The sequence below is a fragment of the Lacerta agilis genome, chromosome 3 (genome assembly GCF_009819535.1).
Source record: "Lacerta agilis isolate rLacAgi1 chromosome 3, rLacAgi1.pri, whole genome shotgun sequence".
In the NCBI taxonomy this organism is placed as follows: Eukaryota; Metazoa; Chordata; class Lepidosauria; order Squamata; family Lacertidae; genus Lacerta; species Lacerta agilis.
The window spans coordinates 46,765,633-46,779,693 of NC_046314.1; the positions used below are offsets into that span (position 1 = coordinate 46,765,633).

General features: G+C 38.6%; 1 protein-coding gene and 1 non-coding gene across 9 annotated transcripts in view; one reads left to right on the forward strand and one right to left on the reverse strand.

The window, feature by feature from the left end:
- Positions 1–14,061, forward strand: part of LIN28B (lin-28 homolog B) — an 88,622-nt gene that overhangs the window by 38,111 nt on the left and 36,450 nt on the right. The gene's annotated exons all lie outside the window — the stretch shown is intronic.
- LOC117044833 lies at positions 13,870–13,976 on the reverse strand. The gene has a single exon (XR_004426362.1). It is a non-coding gene; the product is annotated as a U6 spliceosomal RNA (small nuclear RNA).

Below are 14,061 nucleotides of genomic sequence, written 5' to 3' on the forward strand. Positions count from 1 at the left end.
ACCAAGGAACTGAACTTTATAGAGTTGTTAGAAGCCTATCACAAGGATCGTAAAGCTCAATGCGTATCAATATTCCTCTCCACATGGTTATTGTGAGGAAAATTAAAATCTCTCTGTAGTGTAAATAATAGCATAAGACAACCATAAGCTTTTTAATTTGGTAATGTTACTAGGTTGATAACACTAGACACAATGTTGCAAAAGGCATTTTAAGCATGTGCCTAACTCTACCATTGGAATCAGTGCTACTCAGCATGATTAACTTTTGTTAAATTGTGTGCTTGCTTTAAGAAAATTGCCATATTGAGGAAAAGGCTGTTCAGCTGAATAATATACCTGCTCCCTCTCTACTTAATATTTGTCCTGACACCTCCTAATAAAGGGTTGTTGACATGATTTAGTATTAAAGCTGCAAATACTGTAAACCAAACCCAAATTGAAACAAATTTCCAATGTTTTGTTCTTATCTCTGCATCCCAAACACAGCTTTGGTGCAAAACTTTTTGGACCACAGGTCTGTCTAGTTATCGGATACTCTTATTTATTCAATAAGCCTTTGAAGCACACACATGGGGTTGGAAAGGGGAAGAGCTTTTTTTTTTTTAAATGCATTTTTTTTTAAAAAAATGGCAGAACAAGTTGAGGTGACTCTCAAGAAGTAAAGAGGTTGTTTTGTTTGGAAATGATGAATTGATGTCCCAACCAAAGTCTTTTGATTGTAGCTCTGGCTTTAGATAAAATGCCTGAATAATTGCTCTTGCAGTGGGCCTGGGGAAGATGCCGTTTCACTTTTTTGTTTTGTTTTTTTTAAAAAATTGGGTGCATTCAAAAGGTTAAAGTGGGGCCTCCCGATAAGATTAACTCAGCTCCATTATAGCTCCTTGGCATGCAGGCCCCACCCATGAAAAGCCCTGTGCTGCTAATACCATGCCTTTGTTTCTTTTGCTGGAAGGGTGTTTTATAAATATCCCCTCCCCCAGAAAGGAAAGAAAACAGCTCTTTCCCTTTCAGTGCCTTTGGTCATGTGACTTCCCTTCTCTCCCCCCCCCCCCCCCCGTGAGTCATGGCTAGGGGTTGAAGGTGAATCAAGAGAATGATTCAGAGATCAGAAATCCTATTTTGACATTTATAACAAATTTGGGCTGAAAATGCTTGTAATTGAATTCATAACCACAGACTAATAGACACACACACACACACACACACACACACACTTACCTTAATTGATGCTTATCCTTTTTTAAGGGAGAGAGAAATATAAATCTACTACTTTTTAATTTTAATAAGGCTTAAGCTGTAGAACTCAATAAGAGTTCAAAGGGAGGTTGGGAGAGAGAAACTGAATTCTTTCAAGTATACACATGTATGTGGGGGTGGCACATGGAGGGAGAAGGAGAAATGTTTCCTGTTTCTGGATAACTTGAGGTTACTGAATGATACCATATTTTCTTAGAAAATACATGGATGCTGAAGTGGGAGGGGCACCAACCAACCCACCCACCTAGCTGGTGATGGATTTTATGTTAGACTGAAATCTGAGGACGACAATGTTTGACCGACGGCATTGCAGCCTCTAGATCTTGTTGTTTTGCTCATTATTGATAATTTCGTTTGGTTAGCTGTCCTCCCCCCCTTTAAGGAAATGTTATTTCCTAGTCTAATTAAGTACTTATGTCATCTAAAATCATGGCGCTGTTGTAGGTTAGAATCCTAGTTAAAGGCTCATTTTGTGATTGGGTGTTTTCTGTCTTGCTTTTTTTAAAAAAGAGCAGTTGGTCATATTTCAACATCAAAACATTGAAAGATCTCTGCCGGAACCCTCTTTTTTTTTTTTTTTTGGTTTGTGTATTTAGTTTTGTTTGTCTTGGTTTTGAAGGTCTTATCTTGTATGATAAAGCTAATCGGATTGATTGATGATGAGACAGGCTGATTGTTTAAATGTTTGTGCCTAGCTAAGTATAAGTCAAGTCAATAAGTGACTGTGTTATTGTACAAAATTATTTTAGATCTAAATCACCTTCGAACATTTCCCCATAAATATTTTTGCTGAAGTTCAGCAAAGATTTAATTATGTACCTGGTGGGGTGGGGTGGGGTCATGTATTTCTATACTCAAATTACCCTTCTAAAACAGTTGGTAGGCACTGTCAACTCTGATAATTTTGGAGCAGGGTAGAACTGAATATAGTTTTGCGGCATCCCATTTTGCAGCAGGTGATTAAGCCCTGTCATAACTGTCAACACCAATGACATGGTGGAGGGGGAGGGGAGTAGACGATAAATATTTGCTAACTTGTTTTCAGATTGTAGGCATTGATTTGTGGAAACTAGCACTTGAAATAGCTGAATCTGTGGGGTGTGCCTGTGTTTAAGGAAAGCTCTTTAAAAAAAAAAAGAATTCAAATAATTTGTTCCTCATTAAGAGTTCATGAATGAATTAGAAAACAAAGGAAAAACTGTGCCATGAAGATCATTTTGGTTTTTAAAATGTGATCTTTTTACCCCTATTTTCTTTCCTGGGATGTTTTTAAGTGGAACAACGCTATTGGTATGGTTTTTGTTCTTTCTCTGTTTTATATTGATTGTTTTATGCAGCTGCTTAGGATTTTAATTTTGTGTTTTGTTGTTCTTTATAAAGACACATTTCACCCAGAAAGCATTAGTTATTAGGCAGCTAAGAAATATAAAAAGTAAATAAGGCTTGTACCAGTTTTAATGACAGTAATGTTTGTGACTAAATTAAAAATAACTGCATATTTTAGTATGGTGGGGAGTAGTAATTACTTCTTTTGGATGTAGGTCTCCAAAAATTCTTCATGTGGTAATGTATAATGTTTATACTAAATTTACTGTGTGAGTCAGTCTAATCACACAAACATGTCTTGAATGGAGGGTGCCTTCCGGGATTAATGGTTATACTTTGCTAAACCTGGGCAGCCAGAATGCTTAATTCAAGTGCAACATTGTAAGCAGATCTTAACAAGTAAACAAGCTGTATAGCTTGCAGAAAAGTTCAGCTGTATGTGTTTTAACTTTGGCCTCCTTCATTTTAGCACTATCTGATTAGCCCTCAGAACACTTTACTTTTATATTGCTTAGCAACCCAGAATGAGGGGGAAGCTGATTAGAACAAAGGCAAAGTCAGGAAATTTTCAGAGTGGTAGAGAGGGGGGAGAGAGAGGAAGAGTTTGCTATCTATCTCTCCATTTCAGTGTATTCCATTCTCCCTCTTGCATTCTAAGAGCAGCATCAATGGTTTTCCCCATCATGTTCATCCTTGCAGCAACTTTGAATGTTAGGTAAGACCCTTACTTGCCAAAGTCTCAAAGGGAGCTTTACTGAGTAAGGATTTTCAACCTAGGCCACTATGGTCTAAGACTAAGTCTTCAATGCCCAGGTCCACAGCATCTGATTGATGCCTGTTTTAAAATTGAGTGTTAGATGGAGAAACTTATCAAGCCTGCATTCGGGATGTAGTTTATGTCTTGTAATACTGGCAAAACTATCCCATTTCTCCTTTGATCTTGGAAGTTAGCCCTACTGAGATAGTGGTGTTGTCAGATCTAAGGCTTTGCAGGCATTATAGCCAAATCCATAATGGGTATACGTCAGCAGCACCATGATACCGGACAAGGCAACATTTATATTGAAGTCCAAGGTGAAATCATGGCAGCTCCTGACTAATCTTTTCTCACATAAATCCAGTGAAGTCAATATGACAACTCCTTTAATTAAGGCTTCATAAGATTGACAGAGTCAGAAACATCAAGCTTTTGTTTATTAGAGAAACAACAGATGTATGTTTAATAAGGGCCTGAAAACTCATCCTTAGTTATGTGTTTTTGACCACAAGATGATATTGTTGATTGTTAGGAGTAAACATTTCTATCGTAGCTTTGAAACTGTGATGCTACCGGTGTCCATATTTAGTAAGAAGACTTTACAGAACCAAAAGATGGATAGTGAAGTTCATGTTTTGCTATATAGTATGTTGGTAGATCTGGTCTTTGAATTTTCCAATGTCTTCTCCAATATCCTGCTTCACTGAGAATGAAATTGCCGATTAATTTCATGGCATGTATAACCCTGTCTTTTCTCTCAAAACGAATCCCAAGATGGCAAACACCAAAGGTGAAAGGAAGTGGAATATTCTAATGCAGGGGTCCCCAAACTAAGGCCCGGGGGCTGGATGCGGCCCAATCGCATTCTAAATGCGGCCCACGGACGGTCCAGGAATTAGCGTGTTTTTACATGAGTAGAACATGTCCTTTTATTTAAAATGCATCTCTGGGTTATTTGTGGGGCCTGCCTGGTGTTTTTACATGAGTAGCATGTGTGCTTTTATTTAAAATGCATCTCTAGGTTATTTGTGGGGTGCATAGGAATTCGTTCATTTTTTACCCCAAAATATAGTCCGGCCCCCCACAAGGTCTGAGGGACAGTGGACTGTCCCCCTGCTGAAAAAGTTTGCTGACCCCTGTTCTAATGTCATCAAATAATGCTGTGTTAGGGACATAACTGGTATCTGGTGTCCGTATTGCAAAGACAGAGAACGGAAGCAATAGATTTGCGCTGTGAGAAGGTAGTTTTATGTTAAACACTCAGAGCAGGTGCACAATGGGAAATCTTTACCTCATTTGCTAGAGGCTTTTAAAGAGAAGCTGGATAAAGCTTTTAGTGACAACAGTTTTAGCAAATCATTCCTAATTTAAAGTACAATGTACAGTATATAAAAATTCTAAAATGTATGATGAAGATGGGCATGATCTTATGTATGTATGTATGTATGTATTTATTTATTCTAAAGTGTGAATTAAGACTTAAAGTATTTTTCTCTATTCATCTGTGGCAACATTGAACTTCCTAACTTATTTAGGAATATTAATATTTGAAATGTCTGATAAAGCTTGAATTTATTATTCCCCCCTATACTTCTTTCGTATGTGAGTTTGTTGGGTGCAAGTTGGAAAGGAATTAGTTTTTTGGAAAATTTTGCTCTTTCCTGTAATACAGAACCTCTTATTTTGTGTTTTTAAAATTTTCATTCATGAATCCTTCTAGCTTGTGATGATTCTTTTTCACTCATGTTTTTCAAACACAGTTAGGTAGTTCAAGTGTAACACTAAAGTTTAGCATCATAGCAAAGCCTAGGCTCATTCGTGTATTTTCAGTTAACTACAGCTTGCTGTGTCATCTAAACCCAGACAAAGTGGATAATCTTAACAAGAGTTGATGGAGACAAGCCAGATTCAGGCCAGTATTTGTGAAGCTCACCTGTTTTCACTAACCAAAGTTAAGGTTAACCATGGTTTAGAGTTCAGAAACAAGGCTAAATGTGGTTGCTTGTAGCAGTGCTGGAGAAGGTATGCATGTACCTGAGGCTCATCCTCTTAATGCTTAACAATGGCTTATAATTATATATGAACAGGGTCACAAGTTCCAGTGTCAGTTTGGTTTTTTTTTGCATGTTGAACTGGAACTAGTGTAGCTTCAAGGACTAATAGTTTTGCAAACATTACAAGGCTAACTGTGGTAAACAGAGCCATTGTGATAATGTATCAGTGGGAAGACTGAAGGAGATGGGAGCAAAGATAAAACTGCAGAAATCTGAAGCAGTGTGTGTGTATGAGGGGTGTTTTGAAAAGCTGGATGAAGTTTAAGGGCTTGACTACACCTGTGTATCATTCTGTTCAATTTCTCTGAAAACTGTAGGGATTCAAATGATGATCAGTATTCTGTTTAACTCTTTATCTTCCCATATGTACTTTATTTTAAAACATAGAATAATAAACATAAGAATATAATAGGGTTACCAGACGTCCCCGTTTATCTATTTTGTTGTTTTATCTTTTTTGTAAACCACTTTGAGGGTTTTTTGTCAATCGTGTATAATTCCTGCTAAGTAAGTAAGTAAGTAAGTAAAGTTGGGTATGTGCATGGGCCCCAAGATTCACCTTGCATCTGTTTATTTTTAAAATGCTGATTTATTTCTAAGATGCTCTGTACATTCTCCATTTCCATGTCAATGTTGGCTTTCAATACATTTTGTATTCTCCCAATCATTGTAATGGTGAATCAAAAAAACAACTCTTAACTTTTTCCCCTTTTGGCAGAAATGGATAAAATTTACAGCCACATTTTAGTTTTTAAAGTTTTCTCTTTTTTCTTTTTGAAAAGGAAACCGGGGGGGGGGGGAGCGGACTCTGTGACTCAGAGAACTCAGAGATGTGATGCAATATACAGGTAAATCGTTTCTCAAATGAGCTCCATAAAGACAAGAATATCTGTATTAGAACATACATCCTTTGCCAAGGGTGAAAGAAACTGCTTGGCTTTGGGCACCTATCTGCCATTCTATATTATCTTTAAGCATCCTGCACAGATGATTGTTGTAAACAAAATATAGGGCTAGGAGGTTTGTTGATTTGACTCTTAAAGGTTTTTCTGTGTGGTTCAGATTTTCTTTATGAAATAGGAATCTTAAAAAAACCACCAACTAATCAGTGAGAGACATTTTGTACCAACTAAGTATTTAGATTTTAGAAAATAATAGATTTCCCTCATTGTTTACACAGTCTGGAAATAACAACATCTTAGTTACACCTAAGTCAAAGTAAGAGATTGTTGTTAGCTTTGAGAAATAATACAAGGAGCGAAATTTGAATCTTTAAATCTCCCCTCCCCAGTCTGTCATTCGCACATGATAACCTTGTAAATGTAAGTAGATCTGAATAGTTTCCTGTTTCCAGAATTGTTACACTATTACAATGAAAAGACAAGATCATAATAAAATAGAATGCAGAGTTTTAAAATGGCAGCCCCAGATCCTAGTTGTTGCCAAGTTGTTCCCTCTGGTGCAGCAAACTAACAAATAGCTGCTTAATTGACTCTGCAATCTGTGAAGTCCTTTGCCAGTGACTTGCTTAGAATCCAACCAACTGCTGCTCCTGTTAGGCCTTTGCAAAGGAGATTTGAAGGTCAATGGTTCAAATCTGGTTTATGTCAGGAGATGTTAAGTGTACATGTGTTTTTCATTCTTTCAACTTTTCCTGTGGAATAAAACTCTGGATTTTAAAATTTCAGCGGCAACCATCTTTTTGTTAAAGAAAAGTGCATAGACTGTGTATTTATATGTGCTACTTCACATTTGAAATCCTTGGTTTTTGTTACATTTGAAAAGTCTACAACTTTGTCAAACTGATGGAATACTGGGTACATTAAATGTTAACTGTGCATCTTCACTTTTCTGAATCTTACAGAAAATCAGATTCAACCCCTCAGTCCCCCACCCCTCTTTAACACACACACACCTCACATGGGAATAGCATTTTTATAAACTGAGTTGCATAGAAAGCTCTGTTTTTATTGAATATGCACCAACTGATTTTTATTTTTTTTAGGTTAATTTATTTAACCATCTCAATGGTGTTAGAGTGGCTGAGTATTTTGTTCCGTATGGTTAAATTAATGTACAGCCATATGGAATGCTGCACATAACATTTGTTCACAGTAAGGCAAAGCTGGAATTGTTTGCAATAAAGGTATGGGTGTGTCCCCCTCCCAATAGCTTAGAAAAGAACATAAAATGAACCTGCTGGATCAGGCCAATGGCCCATCTAGTCCAGCACCCTGTTCTCACAGTGAACACACAGATGTCTGTGAGTAACCTCGCAAGCAGGATTCTATTACAAGAGCACTCCCCACCCTATTGTGGTTTCCAGGTATTCAGAAGCAATGCTGTCTCCAACTGAAGAGGCAGAGCATAGTCATCATGGCCAGTAGCCATTGATAGCCTTCTCCATGAACATGTCCATTGTTTTAAAGCCATCTACGTTGGCAGCCATCACTGCCTCCTATGGAAGTGAGTGCCATAGTTTTAACTATGCACTGCATGAGGAAGTACTTTCTTCTCTCTGTTTTGAGTGTCATGAGAGAGGTAGAAAAGCTATTGTCTATCCACTTTCTCCATATCTTTTCCTGCTTTCCTGCACATGGTACCTGTGGCCCTCCAGATGTAGCTGGACTCCAGCCAACTTCCACCAGCCCTGACCCTGGGCATGCACTCTGGGGCTGATGGGGCATAGAGTCCCAGCATCTAGAGGGCGAAAGGTTCTCTACCCCAGCATATAGTTTTACTTGGCTAATGTTTCATCAGGAAATTTGGGTTGTTGAGCTATACATATTTCTCCTTTACTGGAGACAGTGTATAGCAATGATCCCTTGTTAGATGAATAATAATGTGTATTATTTTTGTAGCACTTAACATCTCGGTGTTGTGCAAAAATAAAGCAGATATGAAAAGAGACATTTGAGGGGTTGATGATAGAAAGGTGCGAAAAGGAGATGCATGAATGCCTGGCGGGAGTTTCATAAAGGAAGACTGAGATAAAAGTTGTAGGCAGGTGAAAAAGAAAGAGATCCTTGGTTGAGAAAATAGAAACTTGGCGCTAAAAGGAAAGAACTGAGGAGAGTCACAGAGAATCAAGGAAAGAATGGTAAGTGTAAAAGGAATGTGATCACTTTTAAATAAAAAGGAGTTTAAATTGAAGGCACCAGGTCAGTCAACATATAATTCTAAGCCAAGCCATAGCTTTTCCTTTGTTTACAGCTCATTGCCTGTCTGGAAGGGAAAATGCATTAAGCCTAAGCATGGCTTAGTGGGCAGCAGTAGCAGCAGGAGGAGCAAAACAGCCACAGTCTGCTCTCTAGGAAGTTGCACATTCATGCTAAGCCATAGTGTGGTTTAGCATGACATGCAAACTGGGAAAAGGGAAGGCAAAGGTTATACAATAAAGGAAATGCATGGTCAGTGTTAAAAAAAAAAAGAACAATGTGAGTAGCAGGATGGAGATATAACTGGATGGAAACGAGAAAATTGGAAGATGAAAAAAGCAAATTGCAGTAGTCAAGTTGAGAGAGAATCATATGGTAATGTCTTGGCAAAGGATGAAGTATAGAAATGTTTTAGAGTGCAATAATACTGTATTGCAGTAGGCTAAATGTTTCAGGGGTGAGGATCAAGTACACCTGAGATGATAGCAGAACCAATAAATCAAATAAAAGAAGGAACTGCTGCCAGAAAATCAGGAAGACAGTTGAGAAGTTCATTTTTAGATGTGCTTAATCTAAGAAAAATGTGAGGAAGACAAGATTAAACAGCAACAAGACATAACACAAGATTAAACAACAAAGCAGAAGGATATGGGCCAAAAAACGACTTGCAATTCATCTGTGGAAAAAATTAATAATCCCACATGAATGTATAGTAGTAGCCAAAAGGACAAAAAATAAACACAAATAAGCAAAAGTCCTAGGACTGACCCTTGGAAGGACAGCAGGAGAAGGGAGGAAATAAAGAATATGAGCCAGAAATAAAAAAGGGGGGGGGAATGAGTAAAGAGCAACCAGATTGCACACAAAAGCAACCCATATAAATGTTACTTGAAAAACTAATGGAAGATAAAATAGACAATAAAATGGTAAGATCATTTGTGTTATAATGTGCCAAATCAGATTTGGCAAAGACTGGGATGAGGTGTGTGGTTTAATTGGTTGTTTAATTTGTGGCGGGGGGACATTAATAGTGAAAGTGGAGGAACAGAATTGGACAAGGAATGGTTCGGGATTTCATGGCTACCATATGACTATCATTCACTGGGCTGGTCCATCATCTCAAAGCAATTTACAGCATTTGAATCCTACTTTTCTAACAAACTACTCAATAATAAAAGCAATAAATATTGATAAAAATCAGGACCGCAGTGCCTCAATGGCCACCTATCCCTATATAAACTGACCCAGACTCTGTGATTATCATATGAGGCCCTTCTTCATATGCCTCCTCCATGAGAGGAGGTGGCCACACAAAAGTGGGCCTTTTCTGTGGTGGCTCCCTGTTTCTGGAATGCTCTTGCTAGGGAGGCTTGCCTGGTGCCTTAGTTACATATCTTTAGGTGCCAGGCAAACACGTTGCTATTTGGTAATCTCTCTCTCTCTCTCTGTGTGTGTGTGTGTGTGTGTGTGTGTGTTTGGGTTACTGTTTTTATTTGTTTCTGTAGTATGTATTTTTTTTATATTTTTATATTGTAAGCCACCCTGTGATCCTTGGATGAAAGGCAGTATAGAAATTTAATTAAAAAATATTGATATTGACTTACTAGACGTAGCAGGACATATGCTGGACTAAATGCTCTTCACAAGGCAGTTTGGTGATCTATAGCAGTGTTTTTCAACCACTGTTCCGTGGCACACTAGTGTGCCGCGGGATGTTGCCTGGTGTGCCGTGGGAAAAATTGTGTTTATTTGATTCCTATTCAAGAGAATTACTTTATATATAGTCAATATAGGCACAGAGTTAAATTTTTTAACATTTTCTAATGGTGGTGTGCCTCGTGATTTTTTTCATACAACAAGTGTGCCCTTGCCCAAAAAAGGTTGAAAAACACTGATCTATAGTTAGAAGGATTTTAAATAATCGAGTTGCCATAAATAGATCACTTCTGGTGATTTTCAGACTCGGTGGCCTTGACATTTTGCAAAGAGCACATGGGGCAAGTTGGGTTGGTCTGTCTTGGAGATTCATGGATTCAGGCAGAGAGAGTTTGCAGTTGGTATGGCCGATGTTCCTATTGTAGTTAGCTGTGAAATGCAGAGATGACTCTGGTGGTATATACAGTATCAGGGATGTCCAACCAGTAGATCGCAATCTACTCGTAGATCCCTGACTGATCCTGATAGATCGCGGGATCCTTATCGTGTACAAAAAGTTACAGGAAATAAGCTTTAAAACTCTGTGCAATCATCCCCCCAAAAAGCTCAACAACTCTGCGCAATCCACCCACCCCACACATGCTCCTCCCCCCTCCAATGACAATGGGTAGATCACTGCCAGTTTTTTTTATACTGTACTGGGAGTAGATTGCAGTCTCTTGGGAGTTGGACATGCCTGGTATATATTATTGCTCCTAAGTGCCCTCTCCTGGGGAATTGAAGCCAGTCAGCTCCTTGGTTATATGAGGGAGCTTGGAGCACAGAAGCAGCTGGGAAGATGGCTAGAACAGAAGCAGATAACCAAGTCAAACCGAAGTACAGTCTTCACAGTCTGTTGTGGCATTGATGGCAGCAAGAAGGGAATGCTTTTTCAGTCATCATTGCCTTGTCACAGCATCTTTAACTGTTTTAAGTGGAAACAGTTTCACAAGTGGTATGCATGTATTCAGTTAACAAAAGCCATTTAGTTAAACATATGTCAATGGCTCTCCCATGTATGCCCAAGCTCCAAAATGCTGGTAAAGTGCAGCTGGTTATGCTTGTAGTGGATGTGCTATTTATGCAATGTGCATATGGTATCCTATGTTGTGGTCAGGTTAAGCCTTGCCTTGGAGCTGTATGGTTGTCAGTGGCAGAAAGGAAAGAGCTTTGCTTTTAAATACTTTTCGAGTTTATGGAACCCTTGAAGCTTTAGGTTACTGAACTGAATTGTAACTACCGGTATATGCAAACATAGTAAAATGTAAGCCAGACTTGAAACTGAAAATGAGAAACTCAATGGAAAAAGAAGAGAAGCACCAGGATTTATGGTTCCATTTGATTTTTTTTTTAAAATGGTAATCCTATATGATGAGAACGGAATTTAAATCCACAACCAACACATCGCAGTAAAAGCTACCAATGTGCCATATAATTTTAAATTGTAGCTACTCAAAACAATGTGCTTTTCTTTTACCCTGTTACTTCCTTCAGAGCTTCATGGAGGAAACAAAGCAGAGACTGAGTTCTCTGCTTTGTTTCCTCCAGCAATCTTGGTTTCTTTTCCCCAACCAAACCACAAGAAGTGTAAGCTAAGCTTGCTTCTTCACCTGCAGCTAGCTCACGGTTTGTTTGGTGGTCGTGGGAAGAACCATTGAGTGCAGATTAGCATGCTCCATGAAGCCAGTCACTGGTTTGTTTACCCCTGGTTGAGAACACATAGGAGTGGTGGGTGAGCTTAAATGCTCATTTTTTTGAACAACATGTCATAGTTTATTTTGAACTATAGTTTAAGCAATTGTGTGAACTGTTTGTATGAAGAGAATGTATTGGGGCTTCTTGGTAGGTGTGTATGCTGACAGCAAGTCTTGATTTGGATCCTGTTTTGTTGCTTTGGAAAGCAGCCTGCCTCAGTCTGAGGCACTTTGCAGTTCACATACAGTGGTACCTCGGTTTATGAACTGAATCTGTTCCAGAAGTCCATTCTTAAACCAAAGCTGTTCTTAAACCGAGGCACGCTTTCCCTAATGAGGCCTCCCGCCGCCGGTGCCCTTCCACCATTCGGATTCCATTTGTAGACCAAGGTAAAGTTCGCTAACTGGAACACCACTTCCGGTTTTGCAGAGTTCTAATACTGAATAGTTCGTAAACAGGGCTGTTCTTAAACTGAGGTACCACTGTATTTGGCTTGGGACCCATTCAGATCTGCTCAGTTGTTTCTTCCCACTATTCAGAAATTTTATATAAAACCTTTCCCCCCCCCCCATTTGAAAGAAATGAATGAAATTTGCAAGCATCCTAACCTCTCCAAAATGGATAAAGCCTGTGACATCGGTCCAGGAACCTTTATTCTAGACAGCATTTAACATCTTATTTTAGAAAGAAATAAAAAGGAAATGTCACCCATTCTGAGAACATAATTCTTACCTAATTCTAGGAAAGGTACAATGGTTTTCCTGCAATGGCAGCTGTTAGCTTTCGGTTGGTAAAAAATAAATAAATCACTTAATCTCCCTTAATTTTATGTGGATGGTTGGCCTGAAAATTACAGGCGTGAGATAAATGCTCCTGCAGAAGAAAAATGGCAGATTGCACACATATTGATCCAGGTGCTTTTCTGCTAGGCAGATTTAATTTTGAGATGGAAAGAACTGCAAGGGATTTGCTTCCCAGATAAAAGTTAGCACACTGATTACAAGTGTGGCCTATTGGGCTCAATGGAGTTCTTCCTCTGCTCTGTCCCCACTTTGGTGTTGCTCTCCCTCTGTCACCCCACCTTGGTGTTACGATAAGCTTAGAGAGATTCCTTTCTCTTTCAGCGGATGCTTGTCTGCAGCATCTTTTATTAGCGCCTGAGTTACCAAGGTGCCACAAAGTGCTTCAGGGGACCCGGCTTCAACTTAGGACACTTGTCCACGTCCCCACGTTGCCTTTTGTAAACCCAAAATCCCTCTGTGGCATCTTGGCTTCCCTTCAGGATTGGTCCAAATCTGATGCACAGCATTGCATATGTGATCATTAGGTGGGAAGTCTGTATCTTTGCTGTTGGAATATAACCTCATAGCGTCTTTTTTTGTATCCATCTGTTGGATACATTTTTTAAATATTATTATTATCTATAGCAACTTGTCGTTTTTTAAGCCTGGTGGTAAATGACAACACTGGCAAACTCTGCTCTAAAGGTCCCTTATGATCATTTTCATTCACAGACTGAGCTGTAAGCAGTGATACTCTATTCATGCAATGTATTTATTTTAATTCCAGGCAATACAATATTCTCAGTTAGGATGGAAGAATAGTGCAGGCAACTTCCTCAGAACTGGCTTTATAAAAAACACATTAGTTGCAAATTATTAGCATAAATGAAAATATTGTGCAAATTATCAGCTAAACATGAGGCTTGGCATTAACCAGCAAGCCTAATATACTATGTACTTATTCGGCAACAGCTTCAAATGTGGAAAAAGTTAATCATTACTTGAAAAAATATTGATACACATGGGCATAGGCAGAAATGCCATGCCCAGTGATAAAGTTGCACAACTGTGCAGAACATTACAGCCTTAGTAATAGGTAGGTGGGTAGGATTTCTTTTTTTCTTATTATTATTTTTTTTAAAAAATAATATATGGAACGCTTCACAGATTTGCGTGTCATCCTTGCACAGGGGCCATGCTAATCTTCTCTGTATCGTTCCAATTTTAGTATATGTGCTGCCGAAGCGAGCAAAGGATTTCTTTTTATTTGTCTGAAGTTCTTATGCAAAATTTGGCATTACATCTTAGACTTCTGTTTATCAGTTTGAATTACAGTG